This window comes from Prionailurus viverrinus, chromosome C2 (assembly GCF_022837055.1).
Source record: "Prionailurus viverrinus isolate Anna chromosome C2, UM_Priviv_1.0, whole genome shotgun sequence".
In the NCBI taxonomy this organism is placed as follows: Eukaryota; Metazoa; Chordata; class Mammalia; order Carnivora; family Felidae; genus Prionailurus; species Prionailurus viverrinus.
In genome coordinates this window covers 8,744,184-8,765,393 of record NC_062569.1, presented here as the reverse complement: position 1 = coordinate 8,765,393, position 21,210 = coordinate 8,744,184, and positions in this window count along the sequence as shown.

Sequence of the window (21,210 nt, the reverse complement as noted above, 5' to 3'; positions counted from 1 at the left end):
CTTGAGGTCATTTTGGATGTGGCCATCACTGTGTACACAGTTTTCCTGGGGCAGTTTTGTTCCACGTCTTCCTATTGCTAAAGATTTGTCAGAGGTGACCGTGTCTCCCCGCAGGCAGTTCAGTTTCCAGCACCCTTTCTGAGGCGGTGTCTCCTCTCTTGGCTGGGGGACATCTGGGCAGCCCCACACTTCCTGCCTCCCCCTCTACCTCTGCGTTCCTTCTGTCGAGGTGGAGGTGCCTCTCTCTATTTCTTCCTGGGCACCTTTATGAGTTTTTTCTCCAGGTAAGAAGAGGATGTCCACATATGTCCTTCACCTTCAGGAGACATTTACAAATTCCCCAGCCACTCTCCAAACATGTTCCTCCCTGACTGTTGCCAGCACTAGAGAAAGCCAGAGGGACATGAAATCTTCTCTTCTTGTAGATGTCCCAAACATCCATGAGTGATTTTCCTGATCCTTTCTGCCCATGGTGTGAAGAGGAGAAATCCCTCTTATCTCCCCATCATTAATGGAGAGGTATGGAATTGACTCTTGCCAGGAACCCCGTGCTCACCGAAAAGCCACACAGAACTCTCCACTCATCTCCACTTCCTTTCTTCTCCTCAGTGCTGTCTTTATAAGTACCATCCGGGGACAGGGTTGGTGATCGATAGCAGAACGGACACTGCTGCTCCCTCTTAGTAAGCCCGGTAGGAGATGCCATCTTTTTCAAATGTGGAGGTTATTAGCACCAAGGGTACCAGTTGTCAATTCCATGTAGACAAGGAGGCCTGGTCAGAGTATGCTACAATCATTTGTAAAGGGTCTTTCCACCTCTAAACCAAAAGACACAAAGAACAGTACATCACTCAATGGCTTGGGTCATTTTTCCTGATGGGTTTGGATTTCAGACAGGCCATGGATATGGATATAGACTGCATACAGTCTATGCAGATATCCCTAGGTGGGCAGGAGGAGAAGCCTGAAAAATGCTGAATAGGATTTGTACCTTACCTTGAGGCCAGTGTACAAGTATTCTTGGAGAGAGTTTCCATAGGTTGGAAGACATATCCTCACCTGTAAAACTGCTACCAGTATGAAAAGATGCCTGCTATCTCCATTTACTACCTATGTGACCCAAGGCAATCACTTTTGCTTCTCTGAAACCTCATTTTCCTCATCTGCAAGGTGGGGCACTACTATTGACCTTGCTATGTGATTAGAGATGTATCATGAGTCCAGTAAGCAGTAAATATCAGCCTTGTTTCCGTTCCTATTCCCTGTAACAAAGACGACATCCCTGCTTTACTTCTCAAAATGAATAAGTTTAGTAGATTGTTCCTACCAAGAGGTATGGGAGTTGGACTGGTGATGGGTACATATCTTGGAGCTGATGTAGATACTTCTGGTGTAGCTGCCCAGGTTCCAGCAGTGACCATAAGTTATGTCCTTGCTATATTCCCATTCTCCTCAGGGAATGACGCCTAAAACTGCGTGAGGTTTTAGTAAAGGCTGCCATTCCTAGGAAACCACATTCTTGACTTGATGGGGTCAATCATAGTGCTTCAGCTCCTGACACCAGTGATTGGTCTTGGGATGGGAAAATATATAGATGACACCTTGACCCCCTAGGTTAGCTACTCTATGAGAAATTCTAATTCTTTTTATTTATTTATTTATTTATTTATTTATTTATTTATTGGGACAGAGAGAGACAGAGCATGAACGGGGGAGGGGCAGAGAGAGAGGGAGACACAGAATCGGAAACAGGCTCCAGGCTCCGAGCCATCAGCCCAGAGCCCGACGCGGGGCTCGAACTCCCGGACCGCAAGATCGTGACCTGGCTGAAGTCGGACGTTCAACCGACTGCGCCACCCAGGCGCCCCGAGAAATTCTAATTCTTAAAAGTCCATCTGGGGTCCTTGAAGCTTCTTTAGCCGGCTCCACCCTATGGAAATGCTTGGTTCCTTTACCTCGTCTCTTGGCTGAGCTCTGGGGCCTAAGCTTACGGGGACAATGTGGCCTCAATGGCAGCTTCCCGTCCCTGTCTGCAGCACCTCTACTGCTGTTCTGTTCCCTGTCATTTCCAATGAAGAACAGGGATCTTAGAATCACAAAGAACTGGGTCTGAACCCTGGCCCTATTATTTTCTAGCTGGGTGAATCTGGGCACAAACTTCATCTTGCTGAACTTCAGGTTATTCATTCATAGAATGGGAATATTAATAGTACCTCCCTCTTGGGGCCACTGAGCCTGTAACCAAGTCCCCCTCCTTCCAATTGTATGTTTGAGATAGGAAAGGTAAACTTCCCATAGGAAAGGTACAGAGTGCTGGACAGATGAGGCACTGATGTCCTTGTGACCCCAATGTCCTTACTAATGGGAAGGCTCATGACACATTTTTAATGGAACATGCTGTAATCTATTACTACTTTAACATGCAATCACTCAGACCCATATCTGAGTCAACACCTGAGCCTCTGCTGCCTTTTCCCTAGAAAGAGACATACATCATTGGTGGTTTCTAGAGGACTGAAGGCCGTGTTCATCCATGAAGGTTGTAATACATCATTGTTTTTTTAAGCACCAAAAATTCACTCTGGTCAGTCTGTAAAATACCTTCAGCCATTTGTGCCAATCCAATGCCTTTGGGGAGAAAAGCTATACATTTTAGGGTTGTGACTCCCCCAAAGAGGGCCTAGTTTCACCCAAGAATGACTTCTCCCATTAATAATTCTGAATATTCTATTTGATATGACGGACATTAACTACACGTATTGCTGTAATCATTTCATGACATATGTAAACCAAGCCATCAAGCTATATATACCTTAAACATACACAGTGCTGTATGTAATTTTTAAAAAAAAGAAATCGTCAAGCTCAGGATGGGTAGAGGATATGTTGCTGGTGAACCTCAACAGAGTACATGTTGAAGAAATGCGAAATTAAAACGTAAAAAAAAAAATCTGAAGCTATTCCCCGATATCCATATGCATTTTAATTTGCAAGCAAATGCGCCCTTTGAATGAAACCTTTCTGTGATTTGATCTGTGTTTTCCCAAGTTTGAGATGGAGAATAATGATGACTTTAGTTTGAGGAACGATACTGAGCACAGACAACAGATCAAGTACTGAGTGACACCAGGGACACAAAAACGATCAAAAGACACCGTCCTTACCCTTGACAACTTTGCAAATCATTGTAGTATCATATGGTAAATGCAGTGCTAGAGATGCGCACGGGATGAGGGGTGGCTTGGCCAACTCAGAAGGGATTGTGGGTGGATCTCGCTGTGAAATCAATCATGAGCTGGGTGTATACTACGCGCTTCCTGCTGTGTTCTGAACACACTCAGCATGCTTTGACCACAGAGCCTTTGAACATTTGGTTTTTTTTTTTTTCCGAGATTACTTTTCTCCAAATATCCTTATGGATCACTCCCTCACTATCCGACATCCACGTTCAAATGCTATTTAATAGAGTAGACCTTTACATCCCATGTAGAAGACTACCCTCACCCTCAACACATTTAGTTTCTATTCCATACCTGGCTCTATTTTTCTTCATTATATCTATCACCACTGACATATTATATGTTTATTTGTTTGTTTTTATTTGTCATCTTTTGACACACACACACACACACACACACACACACACACACACAACTGTTAAAATTAGGAAAACAGGGGCCTAGTATTTTTTTTTTTTTACTTCTGTGTCCCCAGTACATGGAACAGTATTTGCCACAGAGTAGGTGCTTACTAAATACAAATTACAAACGAGTGAATGTACTATAGGATACCTGGATGGTTTAAACTTGATCTCTTCATTGATACTGCACCGTTTGGGAAGAAGAATAGTCCAACAAGACAGAAGAAAACGTGGTCGCTGGCTTAATTGAAGGGTGTGTGAAGTGCTAATGGGACTTGGGAGAGAAAGCTATTCATTTCTACTCTGTGGAGAGACAGTGAGGAAGGAGGTGATATCTCAGAAGAGGTCACATTTCCCCTGGATCTTGAAAGATAACTGAGTCCGCCAGGCCAAATGGGGATTAAGAGGAGTAGCAGTGTCTCCGGGGGCGCGGCCCATGTCCCTCAGCCCACTGTCCGGGATCTGGTACCAGCTGCTTCCTGCACATACAGCCCTTGGCCTGAGGCTTTCTCCCGGAAGTGTGCTAGGCAGGCCGGAAGTGCGCTAGGCAGGCCGGAAGTGCCGGTGAGCAGGTGCCTAAAGGAGCAGCCCTCAGCCAGTGGTGGGTGGGCGTTGGAGGAGAGAGGCCCCAACTTCTTTGCGCCTCAGGTGGGACGACTTGGAGGTGTGCTTCATGCTGTTTGCTTGAAGTCTCCAAGGCGTCCGGGTCTCTCTCATCCACAGCGGTCTGCTTGATAACACGTTCTTTATGAACTTTCTTTCCTTCCCTGCCTCACTTCCTCACTTCGCTTCAGTTGTTTCCTGAGGTCACTTCCCAAACAATTCCCAAAGGCCAGCGTTGGGAGAACCATCTAAGGGCAGTCACGGTCCCCGAAGCAGCAGGAACGTGGACAAAGGGGGCTGGACTGCACCCTGCAAGCGGCGGAGATGGAGGCATCAGAGCAAGAACTACAACTGTGGCTGGGCTGCAGCTCGACTGTGAGATGTGTCTACACATCAGATTTCATAGCAGCGAGATTATGCTGACAAGCGCATAGAGCATCAGCTTGGAGCCAGCATTTCCTCCGTCCTCAGCCGCAGCTTTTAGATGCTGACTTAGACTTCTGGTTTTTCAGCATTCTGTTTGCTGCCCTTTCATTCCAGATTTCTCCTCCTCTGTCAGTCATTGGAAGAGAAATGCTACCCCTGCTGTGAGAGCCAATCTCTCTTGTGTGGAGTGGGCCTTGGGAAGTATCACTGGGGCTGCTCTCTGAGCAGAGAGTGTCTAACATAGAAATGCCAGCTGGTAGCACATCACGGCCCCAGAGCAGATACTAGCTAGTTGACGGGTACCACTAGTGGGTGGTCTAGGCAAAGGGAAGAAAGATAGGCACAGGAAATGGGGGAAATAGGTGTGGGACTATTTGTTCCTTTGGAGTCGCACATTCACATCAGACATCATTGTCATTTCAGTGAAGTCTCCTTGTCTGAGCGGCCAATTGTCTGAGAGGTCATTAAACAGTACCCAAAGCGGGGACAATCAATAGAAAGGTTGCTTCTGAATAGGCAGGACAAGAGTAGCCAGCGTTTTGAGGTATAAATCCATTCCCAGGACGGCTGTAAATCTTGCAAAGAGGGGGATACTGAGATCTGGTGCTGGAGGTTCTCGGGGCCCCCAGTGTGCTTTCCCTAGATAAGTGACCGCTGGACCTTTGTCTCATCCAGTGGGCCGAGAGGAAATTGAGCTGCCAAGCCACATGAAGTTCCCGCTAGAGATTTGGAGGAAGATGAATGGTACTTAAGTAACAAGAAGACCGTGAAATCAAACCATTAAAAAACAATTTCAAGTCCGGTCAACTTCCCTCACATTTTCACTGTGATAAAGCCCCCCAAAGTCCCTGGATGGTTCCTTTGATCTTGCTTAAGTTGGTGTGTTGGCTTTCTCATCACTTTCCACTGGGGCATACGGGTGTTCGTTGCTTTGGGGAAATGCTGCCTCTGGGAGAGGATGGGGAGATGAGAAGCTCCACTCCCTTCCCCCCACTTCTCTTGTTTTCCAGCCTGGAGACAAAGCTAGGGTTCTTGGGGTTGAAGTCACCAAGGTTATCTGCAGGCATACCTAGGGGAGGGTCTCACTAGGCTTACTGTTCTCTGATTTTAAAAAGGTCTTTCATCGCATCTGAGATCTCTTGTCATTTTCTACCCCAGAAAATGAGATCAAAACAGAGGTCTGGAATGGACTTGTGTGGGTTTTTGGCCCACACGGTACAGGGTGCCTTTAAATCTGGTGTTGGCGGTAGTGGTGGTGGGTGTAACCTAGGGTGACACAAATCCCTCCTTCTGCCCCAAAGGCCCAACTTCCTGATTCTCAGCTTTTAATTTTAAAAATAATTCTACTAATGATAGAGAAATGAGTCCTCCTTGTGAAAAATTAAATCAAAACCCTTTGGATAAGATTAAAGGCCCCTTTGACCCACAGTGCCCCCCTCCCCAGAGAGGTAACAGCCATTGCAGGAAGATGTATACCCCTCTTGTCTTTTTTCTGTTTGTTAACATGCACATTATATATTTATATCTCTACAGAACATATGAAGAATGCGTGTTTAAATATATTAAAGACATAATATTTTATAGACTATACTGCGACTTATTTTTCCATTTGACATGGTCCTTCAGTTTGGTAGGACTGAACTCAGAAGCCGCCTCTCTGGTCACAGAACCGGGGGGGGGGGGCATGAGGGAGGCTGAAACTCAGCCCATCTGTGCTAACTTAGCCCAAAGGGAGGGTTGCTTTTTTCTAACTGGTTTACCCAGAGGGGGCTATCTTTCTCTAATTCATACAAAGATACGGTGTGTGATGTGGTGGCCCTGGGTGGGTCTTCTAGGCTCTATTTAATTTCTTAGTGGTATTCCATAGAGTGGATAGATGGCATTTTACGTACCCCTCCCCATGGTTAGACATTTAGTTTGTTTCTAATTTCTCCTGATTGTGGGCGACGCTGCCACTAACAATCTTGTGTATGTCCCTGTGTGCACACGTGTGACTGTTTCTCTAGAGAAGTATTGGGATTTCTGAGTCATAGGGATGCACATTTTAAATTCTATGAGACAACGCTAACTTGTCCTCTGAAGGGCGCCACCGATATGCAGTCCCACGGACAGTGCACAAGAGTGCCCGCTTCCTTCATCCTCCCCAACATTCGGTGCTGCCAGACTTGGATATTTCCTAATTTTTTTCTCCTTCTTAATGTGCATCTACTCAACCCTGCTGCTCGGGGGTTGTTCTGAATCTATTGTTTTATTTTGCCCCAAGCTTCTTTATCAACTTGATTTCAATCTTCGTTCTCTGGCCACCTGAGCTTCCTGCTCCTTGGTCCATCTACTCTGACAAGGAGCATGTGTCTCATTCTGGCCTGAATTCCAGGTGGCAAATGGGCACAACAGGTCTGTCTTAACCTAGCTGTGTGATCATGGGCCAGCTGCTTGCCTAGGCCTCAGTTTCCCCATCTGCACCACAAAGGAACTGGGTTACAGGAACTCCAGTGTCCTAGCTCTCAAATTCTGGCCTGAATGGGGCTAAAAAATTTCACTTTGAAAAGGCACTCTTGCCCCCATCGGAGTTAACCACTGTTTGGTCCAGCTGAAATGCTTTACTGTGAGTGCACACAGTCAGACATGAATCATTTGAGAAGATAATAGGTAGGTATGTATTTTATTGCTCCAATAATTTGTATCGCCATTCATTTCTGTGTTTTCATGGATGGGGATGGGTGGTGGAGAAAGAACCTTTCATTCTGTACAAGCCCTCAACCAGGTAGTGAACATTTCTTTTTTTTTTTTTTTAATTTTGTATAGAAACATTTATTTATTTATTTATTTGTGGTTTTTTTTTGTTTTTTAACGTAAGAGAGTGCATTTATTTTTTTATTTTGCTTTATTTTATTTTATTTATTTTTTAAAATGAAATTTTTTGTCAAATTGGTTTCCATACAACACCCAGTGCTCATCCCAACAGGTGCCCTCCTCAATACCCATCACCCACCCTCTCCTCCCTCCCACCCCCCCTTCAACCCTCAGTTTATTCTCAGTTTTTAAGAGTCTCTTATGGTTTGGCTCTATCCCTCTCTTTTTTTTTCCCCTTCCCCTCCCCCATGGTCTTCTGTTAAGTTTCTCAGATAAATCAGTTCTATTTTCACCTCTATAGCCACCTCCTTCTTGTTCTTCCGGCCACACCTCCCTCATTCATTCAACAAATATTTATTGAGTACCTACAATGTCCCCTGCTCCTTGGTCACTTTTAGAAGGAGTGAGAGTGGAAGATGTAAGGTAGTGGAAAGTGCTTTTATGAGCTCTCATGGTTTCGTCCAGCATTATTTAGTAGAATTGTTGGCGATGATAGAAAAGTTCTGCAAGATCTGTGCTGTCCAATATAATATTGGACTCCAAGTGCCTTGGAGGAAGGAATACAGTGCTGGGGACTTTGCAGCAAATACTCCAGAACTTGGTCTTCTTGATCTTTTCTTTGATGCTTCAGTCTCTTAGTTTGTAAAGGATCGTTTTGAGGATCAAAAGTCGTAGAGTGTAAATGCCTTGCATAGGGCCTGGCCCACTGTAGATTCCAATTCCCTTCCCTGCGTCATCTTGGTTCTCAGAATTCCTGCATGCTTCAGACAAGTAAAAGTTTCCACCTTGAGGAGGCAGGACTCAGGGAGCAGAGTCTATGCCCCTGGGAGGGGCAGACTGAAGAGGCCACCTCCCCCTCCAAAGGTTTCCCGAGCCACAACCTCTGATTCACCCAGGTGAGTTGCACAACTTTATGGGTACCACAAATCACATCACTCTCATTGTGGGGATTTTCAAGGGTGGGAACTTACCGCCCCCACGACTGCCTACCTAGACAGGTGCTAGAACATAACAGATGCTCAGTAAACAACTGTGGGCAGGTTAATCACCCAAAGTCCTCATAGCTGAGTGGAAGCCAGGAGCTAGGACTTTTAGACAGCCCTGCCCCCCAGCCCACCACTGCCTCTCCAGGAAAATGCAAGGACTCCAGGGTAGCAAGCCACAGTCTGACTCTCAGCTTTGCTGCTGCCTGGCTCTGTGATCTTGGCAAGTGCTGCATCTGCTTGGTGGCTTGGTTTCCCTATTTGTCCCTGGGTGCCCTCGAGTTCTGTGACCTGAATACATATGGGCTGCTTTTGCTGGTCAGATCCTGAGGCTGGCATAGAGGTTCAATACACATTTCTCCTCGGGTCGGGGTTTGTCCAGGCTGGTCACTGTCCTGCTACCCCTTCCATCCCCCCTGCCCCTCACCAGACAGTGGGAGCTTGCAGCTGGCTTCCTGCCACTCCAACAGCAGGCGGGCGGTGTTCTCCTTCCCTTCCCTGACCTCATCCAGCAAGCACTCCAGAGGCGGTCAAAGCAAACAGGACTTGCTCAACTTGGCCAGGAAATCCAGAACAAAAGAGGGCTTCTTTAATCAGCTGTTTCCTTTTGTCATAAGATAAATTGTGAGTAATAACCTTTAAAAAACTGGAACAGGAGAGAAAGTCAGTCACAGATACTTGGATGAAATTGAAGCATTCGCTTATTTTTCATCCTAATGAGCATGTGAATCTCATGACCAGTACGTGGAGCTGTGGCCGTGTAATGGTGCACTAGACAAAGAGTGTGACCTAGAAGGGGGCACGGTTCAGTGGAGATTAGAAGAACCAGAGCAGACTATCATATAGTATGACTAGGGGTCACTGACTTTCCCTTTTTCACTACTGTACCCCCCCTGTTTAGATTTTGGCTAGATTGCGGTATGTATTCTTTATATATTGTGTTCACAAGCATGTATATGTATATAGTGATAAAGCATATTGGGTTAATGGTCAGCAAATATTCACTCTTTGGTATTTATGTGTGTATACGTATATAAACATATATGTATACAGTTGGTGCTTCATAATGATTTGTTGAATGAGTGAATACAGATGGGATGTCTGGGAATCCCCTAGGAGGGGGCCATAATCCCATATCCAAGGCTGCTTGAAAGAAGTGACAAGAGGCTGAAAGGCTTCAAAGGGTAGAGGTGAGCAAGGAGAGGCAGTGGGGGTAGGGGTAGGGAGGGGAAGGACAGGGATTGAGAAGGGGTTGAGGCTTGCAGGCCAATGGAGCAGCACACAGTTGAGGAAGAGGGCCTTGGGTAGGTTCAACCATACAAAGTTGCCAGTACTTGACCATTCTTGACTAAGAAAAGCAACAACTTCATATAGTTCAACCAAATGCTTCAAATGTCACTAAATAGTTAGGGACAAGATCATGTGGGGCCTTATGAGTTATGTAAAGAGACTTAATTTTCTCCTGAGGGCATGGAGAGGCAAAGAGATTTTACCTTCTCTTCTCCTTAAAACCATTTATTTGAGGGGTATGGCAATGTAACTTTCATATCTTATTATTTTCAAAAATTCAGAGGCACCTGGGTGGCTCAGTTGGTTGAGCGTCTGACTTCAGCTCAGGTCATGATCTCACAGCTCGTGAGTTCGAGCCCCACATCAGGCTCTGTGCTGAGGGCTCGGAGCCTGGAGCCTTCTTTGGATTCTGCATCTCATTCTCTCTCTGCCCTTCCCCTGCTTGTGCTCTCTCTCTCAAAAATAAATAAAAGTGTAAAAAAAATTTTTTTTAAATTCATATTATAGCAGTAGTATAAAGAAATAGAATAGGGGCGCCTGGGTGGCGCAGTCGGTTAAGCGTCCGACTTCAGCCAGGTCACGATCTCGCGGTCCGTGAGTTCGAGCCCCGCGTCGGGCTCCGGGCTGATGGCTCAGAGCCTGGAGCCTGTTTCCGATTCTGTGTCTCCCTCTCTCTCTGCCCCTCCCCCGTTCATGCTCTGTCTCTCTCTGTCCCAAAAATAAATAAAAAAAACATTGAAAAAAAATTATAAAAAAAAAAAAGAAATAGAATAATAATCCTATTTGCTCTCACCACCCAGATAACCATAGTCAGTTTGAACTGACATGTCAGTCATCACAATTTAGAATGTCTTTTCTGGACTGTTCTTTTGTTTTTTTTTTTCTTCTCAAGTTGTATATATGAAGAGGAGCGAGGCATGACGCTGCTATTTAAAAGCCGACAGTGGCCTCTGTGTCTAAGGGAGGAGGTTGTAGGTTGTCGTGGAAAAATTCGTTTTTGTTTTGTGCGCAGAGTGGGAAAAAGATATAACTGGACTTTTTGGGGTTTAGCTACTGTACCCTTCCATATATGCCTCTTGTGAAGCTGCTGGGGACAAGCTGGCCACATTTGTACGAGGCTCAACGAGTTCCCTGGGACACAGGGCATGGCGGTCTTACACCTTCTCTAAGAAACCACACCAAACCCCAAAACATTGGAAATTTGAAAAACAGAGAAAAACCCAAAATTGAAAATGATGGGCTGTAATCCTCCCACGCAGAATCTCATCATTGACATTTTGGGTATATTTGCTCCCTCTCTTTCGTTTACATATTTTGTTCACATATATAGTGATAAATTGCATTAATGGTCAGTAAATATTCCCTTTTTGGTATTTACATATGTGTGTACATATATAAATATATACATATGAAACATGCATGATAAATATATGTATATGTATATATATATATAGGAATTTTTGTTATATATATACATGTATAAATACACACACAAAATAAATGGTCATGTTTTGTATTTCTCTCCCTCTTGCCACCTTATTTTAGAATTCCAGGTTAGAAATGCCCGAAAGGATCTTATTATCCTGAAATAATCCTTCACAACTCTTTGATGATATGCCCTTAACTCCAAGAAGGTCTTTCTTTCCCCAAAAGTGCTAGGCTGAAGCTAGTTTTGGTATCTGTTCAGAATCGGAGTCTCCTCCCTTTTGTGGTGTTCTGTTTCTTACCTAATTCACCAAGGGTAGACGTAACTGACGTCTGTCAAGTAACAAGTCAAGTCCCTCAGCTTTTAGACATGGCAAGGGGGCCACAGACAGCTTCTCTCTGCCTCTGTGGCTTTCATGCAACATGGATGCAGGGCCAGGACGTCCACACAGAGCCTGGCCCTGCTGCCTAGAGTGGAGCGTGAACACCTGAAAATGACCACGTGGGTGTTTGTTCATTTGACACCCCTGCACTCCTCCCACCACCACCTCCCTCTTCCCTGAGCCCCCTCTACTATGTTCCAGCCTCACCGCCTCTCTATCCTGGGGGGAAGCTTCTCCCACAGAATCCACCTTCCCAACCCAGCCAAATTCTGGGTGGGGCTCTGGGTTGGCCATGAGAGCCAAAGCTCATGGAGACTTGTGACATTCCACTGATGCACCGAATCCATTTTATCTCAGCTTCCATGTTTCTCTTGGGGACAGGCTTCAGCCACTGGAGACTATTTCAGTGCACGGTGGCAAAGCCCTTCTTTTATCTTTTTTTTTTTTTTTTTTTTTTTTTTTAAAAAAATTTTTTTTTCAACGTTTATTTATTTTTTGGGGGACAGAGAGAGACAGAGCATGAACGGAGGAGGGGCAGAGAGAGAGGGAGACACAGAATCAGAAACAGGCTCCAGGCTCCGAGCCACCAGCCCAGAGCCTGACGCGGGGCTCGAATTCACGGACCGTGAGATCGTGACCTGGCCGAAGTCGGACGCTTAACCGACTGCGCCACCCAGGCGCCCCAGCAAAGCCCTTCTTTTAATCTCCTGCAGTTTTCTGACTTTCTCTAAGTGTCCTTAACTTTTGCAGCTGTGGAGAGGAAATTCTCTTTCTGAACCCACTCATTTCGCATATGCTCATCCCCCTCTTGGTGGCTTGCCCCTTTCCCTCCATGTCCCCAGGACTGTTACAGGGGCTGCATCTGCAGTTTGAGGGCTCACTGCTCGGCCACCAGGGTTCGAGCAGGTTTCCTTGAAGTCCTCTCAGTGGCTGTCCTCTCAGTCCTTTTGCCTTGTCTTGGGATTCGACCATTTCCACTGTGTCTTCTCACATACGTTTTGTTAACCGGATGAAATTAAGGATTCCCTGTGGTTCAGGACTCAGAACTCAACCCTTGATAATGGCGCCTTCTTTGTTTATTGTTCTCTTATCTATTGCTTTCCACAACACGCTGTCCAGGCTCATGACAAAGACCTTTGGCTCTTCTTGTATGATACTAATACTACTCAGAATCAAAATAAAACAACAATAATACTAGTCCATGTTTATGTACCAGGTATGATTCCATGTGCTTTACAGATATGATCTCTTTTGACCCTGATGACAATCCCTACTGTACAGAGGAGAAAAAATTAGGCACAGAAAATTTAAGTAACTTACTAAAATGCTAGAACCAATGTGTGAGCCCTGTTAATATCCCAGATTAAGAGCCATGGGAATATCTCGTGTGTGGAAATATCTGCATATCCTGTAGGCCCCCTTCCCAAAGCCTGCTCAAGTGGTCTCGGACATTCAGACACTGTTACCGAAACACTGTTTGTCTTGAGGATGTGAGTTGTCACATATGTGCTCTTAAAGGCTCTGCATCTGGACCCTTCTTTTGGTTGTTACTGTCTACACTGGCTGCAGCTGTTCTTGTGGGGTCTCAGGGTCATGCTTTATTGGGATTCAGACATCCCCTCCCCAGGCCCTAGCAGCACTCTCTGAGACACATTTCTGATTGTAGCCTCCCCAGTTGTGTTCCTGATCCCTTCGCCTAGCCTTTGCGTGTTTCTGTGACATGCCCCGGGCCTGGGCTGAAGGGAGGAAATTATGTGCATCAGCCACGGGTGACCCTCTGCTTCAAAGTCGCATCTGTGAGACAGGCATAGCCACCAACTTCCAGATACCTGGGGCAGCTGTGATGGTGCATCGTCCCTGGACATCAGTGTTATGTTCCTGTTGGTATACCTCGCCCCTGGGTATCTTCCCCCCCCCAGGTGCTGGCTCCCTTGAGTCAGTGTGCCTGGGTTTCCTGCAGCCTTTTTGACCCCAGTGATTCCAAGTGGTGCGCTGGGGCCAGACTGCTAGGGTCAGTCTCCCTGAACGGCTATATCTATAATTTCATGGTCATTTTGACGGCTGTAAATGACAGTGGTAGAAAAAAGCCTACACGGAGGGTGGCTCTGGCAGGGTGGGTTGGCCTCCAGGGCAGAGGTATGGGTTATGGTTGGTGTGAGTCTTCCCTAGAATCTACACTGACCCAGCACCCCCATCAGAGTCCCAGGCCTCCTGGAAACAAGAAGATTTCCTAAAGTACTAGTATTACCAGGGGTCCTGTGTCTCTGTGGGACCCCGCTCCTCCTCCTCTCCATCCAGTACCTGGATGGATTAGAAAAGAATGGTGTCCCCCCACTGTCGGAAGTGGGAACCAGAGAGGAGGAAGCAGAGGGCGAGAAGCTCCCACAGACAGTGGAGGAAGTGCTGATGTGAGAGTTTGGGCCAGTGGTCCCTGAAGGGGATGTGAAGACATGATCGACAGCAGGAAAGCGTCAGAGCCCAGAGACCCATGGCCTCACCAAGGGAAGCCAGGACCAAGGCGCTCAGACGGCAGCTGACAGGCTATTCCAGGGGGCATTCAAATGGCCAGATAACTGGAGAAAAGTTCCCCACCTAATTTAGGATTTTCAAAATTCAGATTAGCAAAGGTGAAAGCACTTGTGAAAACGGCACTCTCATACTTTGCTTGGGGCAGCATGAATTAGCACTGGTCCACAGTCCTTTACTGGAAACCCATGGGGCCAGAAACGTGTTGGGATGTTGAATTTCTCAGATTTTTGAAAAACAATATGATGTATAAATTGTATATTATATAACACCCCCTGTAGGAATCAGGGCAATACACACATTTATGTGTCTGCCTGAAATGTACAAATATTCATACTCAGTGGGATAAATAAAGACTGGAAATAGCCTTGTGTCCATTCAGGTCAGGGTCTGACAACAAATGAATTGAGATGTTAAACTTGTAAAGTGTTCTCAGTTTTCAGGGCTTTGTGGATAAGGGATTAGAGACCTTGCGACCTCTTTGCAAGGCACGTTGACAATATGTGTTAAGAATCTTAAAATATACACGACCTTTCACCCAACAGTTTTACTTCTAGGACTTGGTTCTAAGGAAATGATCATGATTACAAGCAAAAATCCAGCAATAAGGATGTTCATTACTGCATTGTTTTTGTTTGAAAAAGAATGAAAGAAAATGAGAAACAATCTAAATGTCTACCAACACAAGATTGTTTAAGTAAATATAGTACATCCATGCAATGGAATAGGAGATGGTCCTTAAAACTGTAATGTTTGCTTGTTGACTTGGAAAGATGTGCACGATATATTATTTAGAGACAAATTTCGGCTATGAGTACCGTCTTATTTGCGTAACAAAACCTGCAAGAGTAGACACCCCCCGGCAGGGTTATCTCCAGGGTTTTGTATGGTGTTTATTTATTTATTGGTAATGTGAATTCTCTCATTTCTCAATTCTGAGTTAGGAAAGCAATACTTCCAAACTTGCAGAATTCAGATGTATCTAAGCTGTAAAACCAGATTTCTGCTCCTTTCACCCTTTCCTATCGCCTTGGAAATAACCCATATCCATGGGTGGGTATCTTTCCAGGACCTTTTCTCTGTAAATGCATAAAAACTTTTAAAGTAACTCTTCCATCCATGGGGTTACACCATGTCTATTGGTCTCTGCCTTCATCTTTCACTTGACGCTATCATTAACCTCTTTCCATGCTGCAAGGATGTACGTTTCTCTTTTATCGAAGTGGAGTGGGCACGCAACGTTACATTAGTTTCCGGTTTACAGCATAGTGATTCAAGAACTCTATACTTTATGCTGTGCCCACCACAAGCGTAGCTCCCATCTGTCACCATACAGCACTGTTACAATACCACTGACTGTATTCCCTATGCTGTGCCTTTCATCCCGCAAGGTTGGACTTTACGCAACCCTTTCCACCTCGTTGGACATTTAAGCACTTTCTATTTATTTACCATCGCAAATAATATCGCAAAGAATGTTCTTGTATGTGTGCTTTTGTGGACATGTGCGTGCGTGTATGTAGAAGCGTTCTTCGTTTTCGTTTTTCTGCAATGAACATGTGCTGTTTCGATCATTAAAGATATTCACATATTAAAAGATTCCACTAGGCTGTTTCTCATAGCCTGAAGGCACTCATTTGGACCATTTTTTTCCCCCTCAGGATAAATGAGCTATTCACTAGCACCACCTTGTAAATAAATACCGCATATTTTTGGGTCACATAGTTTTTACAGATTCCTTCTCCCCCGGGAGTATCTGGTCCAGGGTAGCAGACAGGAATCAGGGGAGGTGGTTGCAGTTGCCAAACCTCAAGGGGACAGTGGGGGGGGGGGAGTGGATTGTCCTTGGATGGCCCTGGATTTCCACTTTTCACAGACTGTCTGGTGGCCCAAAGACCTTTCCTTGGCTGTCGGTGGTCGCTGACCAGTCCGGAGAAGGCTCCGTTGCTGATCACAGGGGCTGATGGCCTCCTAGGAGGTGGGGTGGCCTCTCTGGAACTTGGGCCCGATGGATCTCCTGGAGGTGCAGGAGGCTGCTGGCTCCACAGGGGTATGTTTTGGGGGGAGAGAAAGCAGAATGGGTCCTCATCCTGGACCCAAACCCTCCAGCCCTTGTCTTCTTGTGCTTGCAAAATAGACACCACATTTTCTCATTGTTCACATACCCACTTGTCTTTTACATTGTAGTGCTCCTGCAGTGGCAGGTGGACATCGGGTGTGGGAGTGTCCCTCCCCCTGGCTCTTTCTGGAGCCTATTATTAAATAGGGGGTGGTGCCGTCCTACAGTTGGTGGGGTACCGGAGTCAGGGAACATACATGGCCCCTTTATATTCCCCTTCACATCCAGCCCCATGCAGCTCTGCTGGCCCACCAGATCAGGGGCTACAATCCTACTCCTCGTACATAGAGAATGAAGGAAAGGCAGTCAAAATTGTTCTGAAATTCAGACTGGACTCAGGTGCAAAGCAAAAGCCAAGCTCATCATCTCTCTCCTGGGTTGCTCAGTGCCCATCCCTTCCCATAATGCTGCCTGAATCCTTCTGTGTAATTAGTGGGGGCATAATTAATACGTGAGAAGAGCCTTTCCAACAGATCTGAGCCAACGTGTTCTCATAAAATGGGATGGGAGGCAGAACCATGCAGGCTCCGACATGTCCGCCCGAAACGTCCAGTCTGACAATCCCATCGTTGTCTCCAGCCGCATGCATTTATACGCTTCTGGGATAGACCAGCCTGCGGAGGAAATCATGGGGTGAGGAGAGGTTCTGGGTGACTGGAGAGGGTTGGCTTTCGTAATGAGCTGGGAAAACCATGATAGTGTTACTCGTTCGATATGAGCATCTTTGAAAGGTGGGTAATTGGGCAGTGGGACTGACTGGGGAAAACACAAAGAAACAAGTATTTATGAAGCAGCTACTGTGTGCCAGGCACTGAGATGCTATTTCATTTAAGCCCCGGGATCAATGTCAAGAGCTCCTCATTGGCAAGTGGTAGCCGGGTTCCATAGTGGTGAGGTGCCAGCTGAAAGCCATGCTGAGAGACTCAGGTTCGTCTGGCTCCTGAGGCTTAAAGGAAAATCATTCTTATCGCAATCTGAAATTCCCTGCCTCTTTTCTTCAGTCTTTCCCCACCAGTCCATCCAGCACAGCACTGCTAGGATAAAATTCCAGAGTCTTGATGTAGATCATTCCCTCCACAACCTGGCTCATCCCTATCTCTGCAACTTGATTCCCTGTGGATGGAAATGTGCTCCCCTTTCAAGGCTTAGCTCAGGTGACATGAAGATATTGGTCTCCGTGCTCTTTGAAGTTGCTTCCAGGCCAGCTGGTCATGGTTTTATGGCTGGAAGGGCCGAGTCTTTCATAAATATATCTGACTGCCAATAGGCAGAAAGAAGCACCCTTGCCCCCAACCAAATTTGCTTTTCTTCTTCTCTTTTGCTTATCCCAGTGACCATCCTCCCCTCTGTTGACAAAGAAGGGCCTGGGTCTCAACACTGATACTTCTTTTTCCCCCCTACCCTGCCTTGCCCCAGTCACTGATACCCAGATGGCCCCTAACCCACACCCAGCTCTCCAATCCCATGGTCACGACCCTAGTTCGTCGCTTGCTTGGAATTGCTTCCTGTCTGTCCTGCTACCCTTATTTTTACCCTCCACCCTTTCCAGCAACCCCTTGTTCACATGGCAGCCAAATGAGTATACTCTTCCTAGAATATAAAGCTGATCATGTCATTCTGCTACTTTAAACCCCTCCGATGGCTCCCTCATTCTCTCCAACTCCTTAACATAACTTACAAGGACTTTGTCATCTGGTCACTGATATCTCCCCGGCTGTGCCTCCCTCTTCCCTCTTCCTGCCTCTCCCATGGCCGTATTACACCCCAGTGGCGTGGACCACTTCCACTTCCACAAAAATACATAGGGGATGGGCATTTACATAGTCGCCGAGCTCAGCTGTGAGAGCAATGAAACTTTATTTTTCTGTAACTGAACTCAAATGATTACATGGCTCCTTTTCCGCTCAGGGGTAGAAAAAAGTAATCCTGCCGATTCAAGGTAACTTGACTAATGCTGCCTTTTTTAAATACTTTTTTTTACTGTGACAAAATATACATAACATAAAATGTACCATTTTAATCAGTTTTTTTTTAATTTTTTTTAACGTTTATTTATTTTTGAGACAGAGAGAGACACAGCATGAATGGGGGAGGGGCAGAGAGAGAGGGAGACACAGAATTGGAAGCAGGCTCCAGGCTCTGAGCCATCAGCCCAGAGCCCGACGCGGGGCTCGAACTCGCGGACCGCAAGATCGTGACCTGAGCTGAAGTCAGACGCTTAACCGACTGAGCCACCCAGGCACCCCAATTTTAATCAGTTTTAAGTGTGCAGTGGCATTACACTGTTCACATCATTGTACAGCCATCAATATTACCCGTCTTTAGAACTTTTTCATTATCCCAAACAGAACCTCTAAACCCATCAAATAACTCTCCCTGCCCCCAGTGTCTGATAACCGCCATTTTACTTCCTGTCTCTATGAATAGCCCTGGTTAATACTCAGTGTTTTGGTTACTACTTGGCAACGCCCCTCTCTCTGGGGTGATTTACGTTTCCAGGTGTCAAGGGAGATTCACGTCCTTGCTACTCCGTTGGCATGAACCTTGTCTGTGGTTCATGTCCTTGGTCCTGCTGTGGCTACTGGTTGACGGGGCCACATACCGTTCATGCGTCCACATGGACCTCACCAATCCACTGGCCCTCTCAGCCCTTCTGAAGACAGCCCCCAGCCCCAGGAGCTCCAGATGCACACCCGTTCCTCACCCCCTAGCCTCACTCCCAGGTGTAGGCCCCAGGTGCCTGAATCACCATTGCCTCTCTCTTGGGGCACTTGGATTTTCTGCAGAACTCTTCCAGCCACCCTGGGTTATACTTAGAAGGCCAAAAGTCAGTCCCACCTGCCCCTCTAGTGCCCTCTTCCTATTTGAGGAATCCATCACCCACCCCCCCCCACCCCCCCCACCCCCATTCTCAAAATTTCAACCAGGGGTCAGGTAGCAGCTAGCTATGGTTTTGTCTCCTCTCATTCTCCTACCACTAGCTCTGAATTCTCTCCATTTGGGCATAAGAAAGCTATTTCCTTCCAACCTATGGCATAAATTTACTCCCTCTATTTCAGGGCTCATGCCTTTTGGGAACTCAGAATTTTTTTTCCTCTAGTTCTTACGATGGAGAACTTTGGCTCTCAAGACTGTCCCTGCTAAGCGTTTCTACATTCATTCATTTTTAGAACAACTATTTGTTGAGCATTTACTATGTTCAGGCAACTTTCTAATCATAGTGAACAAAAGAGACAAAGGTATCTGTCCTCTCCATATAGTCCGATGGGGAAAGATAAAGAATAAACAAGTAAAGTAAATGTCAGATGGTGATAAATGATAAGGAGAAAAAGCCGAGAAGAGGAGTGTGGAATTATAATTTTGGAGAAGGTTGTCAGAGAAGACCTCACTGAGAAGAGGTATCTGAGTAAAGCAAGGGCAGAGGTGAGGGAGACAACCCTGCAGATAGCTGGGGGAAGAGCTTCCTAGGCTTCAGAGCACGGGAGGTGCAAAGGTCCTGAGCATTTAGTGGGGCTAATGCATTTGGGGTACAACAGCAAAGTCAGTGTGGTTGCCTTGGTGTAAGCAAATAGAAGGTGAAATCCAAGAGGCCCCTGGGGTTGGGGGGATGGGAGAAGGTGATGCAGAACTCTCTAGGCCATTGTAAGGCTTAGGATTTTACTCAGAGTGAGAGGGAAAGCCTTTGGAGGGTATGACTACAGGAGAGATGTGGTCTAACAGTTCTTAGATGGAGGATTACCTACCATGCACACCCACACTTTCTCTGACCTGTAGACCTTTGCTTTCCTCTTGGCCTTGAACCCTCTTCTTCCCCTCCCCGTTGGTGGATTCCTACTCCTCTTTCAGGGGTCTCCCTTGGAAGCACCTCTTCCAAGATGCCTTGGAGTCATTTGACTCCCACGTGGGATTGGGAGTCCCTTGTATGCCTTCCATGGGATCATTCTGTACCTTTCACGAGTTAACATATGTGAAGGTGATTTTGATCTATAAAGTACCATCCAAGCATCTCCTGCTTTTGCCTCTCTTTGTTCTTCTTGCTGTTCTTTCTTATTTTCAATCTTCTTCTTCCTCCTTATTTAGCAGAAGTCCTTCTTCTGAGGGCCAGGGGAAGGGAAGGGAGCATCTCTGGTATTTGGGTGCATGTGTATGTTCCTGGGGGCAGTCTCCAGTGCGTTCATCAGTGTCTCAGCAGTACTTGACCCCAAAAAGGTTAAGAATCATTATAAGTTTTCTCGGCACGAAGGGGGAGTAGGATGGAGGAGGCTTTATTCTTTAGCCCTTCGTCATTCTCTCTGCCCTGCTTTATCTTTCTAGAACACAGACACAACCTTAAAATGTTAAACCAAACTTTCAAATCTAGATTTAGGCAATATCTGAAATCTAAAGTTCAACCTCAAAGCAATCTCTTCTCTCAGAGTTGTTTGTCCCCAGGAAGGCAGCTGCAATACACAGAGATTCCTCTAAGTGCTGGGCAGAGTGATGAGTAAAAGGCCAGGTTCCCTGTGGGGCTTCACTTTCCACGGAGAGCAACTGAGGCAAGAAGGTGCTGAGGAGGACTTGTACGAGGGACAAGAAGCACTGTCCCTAGGGCCCCTGAGAGAGTTGCTTCCCTGCCTTGTGGGCTGTTTGCCCATCATTGCCAACTGCTCTGTCCCAGTGTGGGCTGAGCCTCCTGTGAGACGTGACCACTATCATTCAGTTGAGTTCCCATTTAATATAGCGCCAAGATAAAAACTGAGGATTCATGAGTCCAGCCTGGAAGGTGCAGAGCAAATGTGTGAAAATAAAACATCTCCCACGTTGCCATCGGAGATAGAGAGTTTATTTATTTTCTTGGGAGTGAAGTGTCTGGTGGGGTCACTTGTCCAACCCCCCCTTTCTTTGGTTTTTGTTGTTGTTGTAGCTCAGCAGGGCATTAAATTTAGGGAGCAGTCTGATCTGTCATAGTCGTAGCTGGTAGGA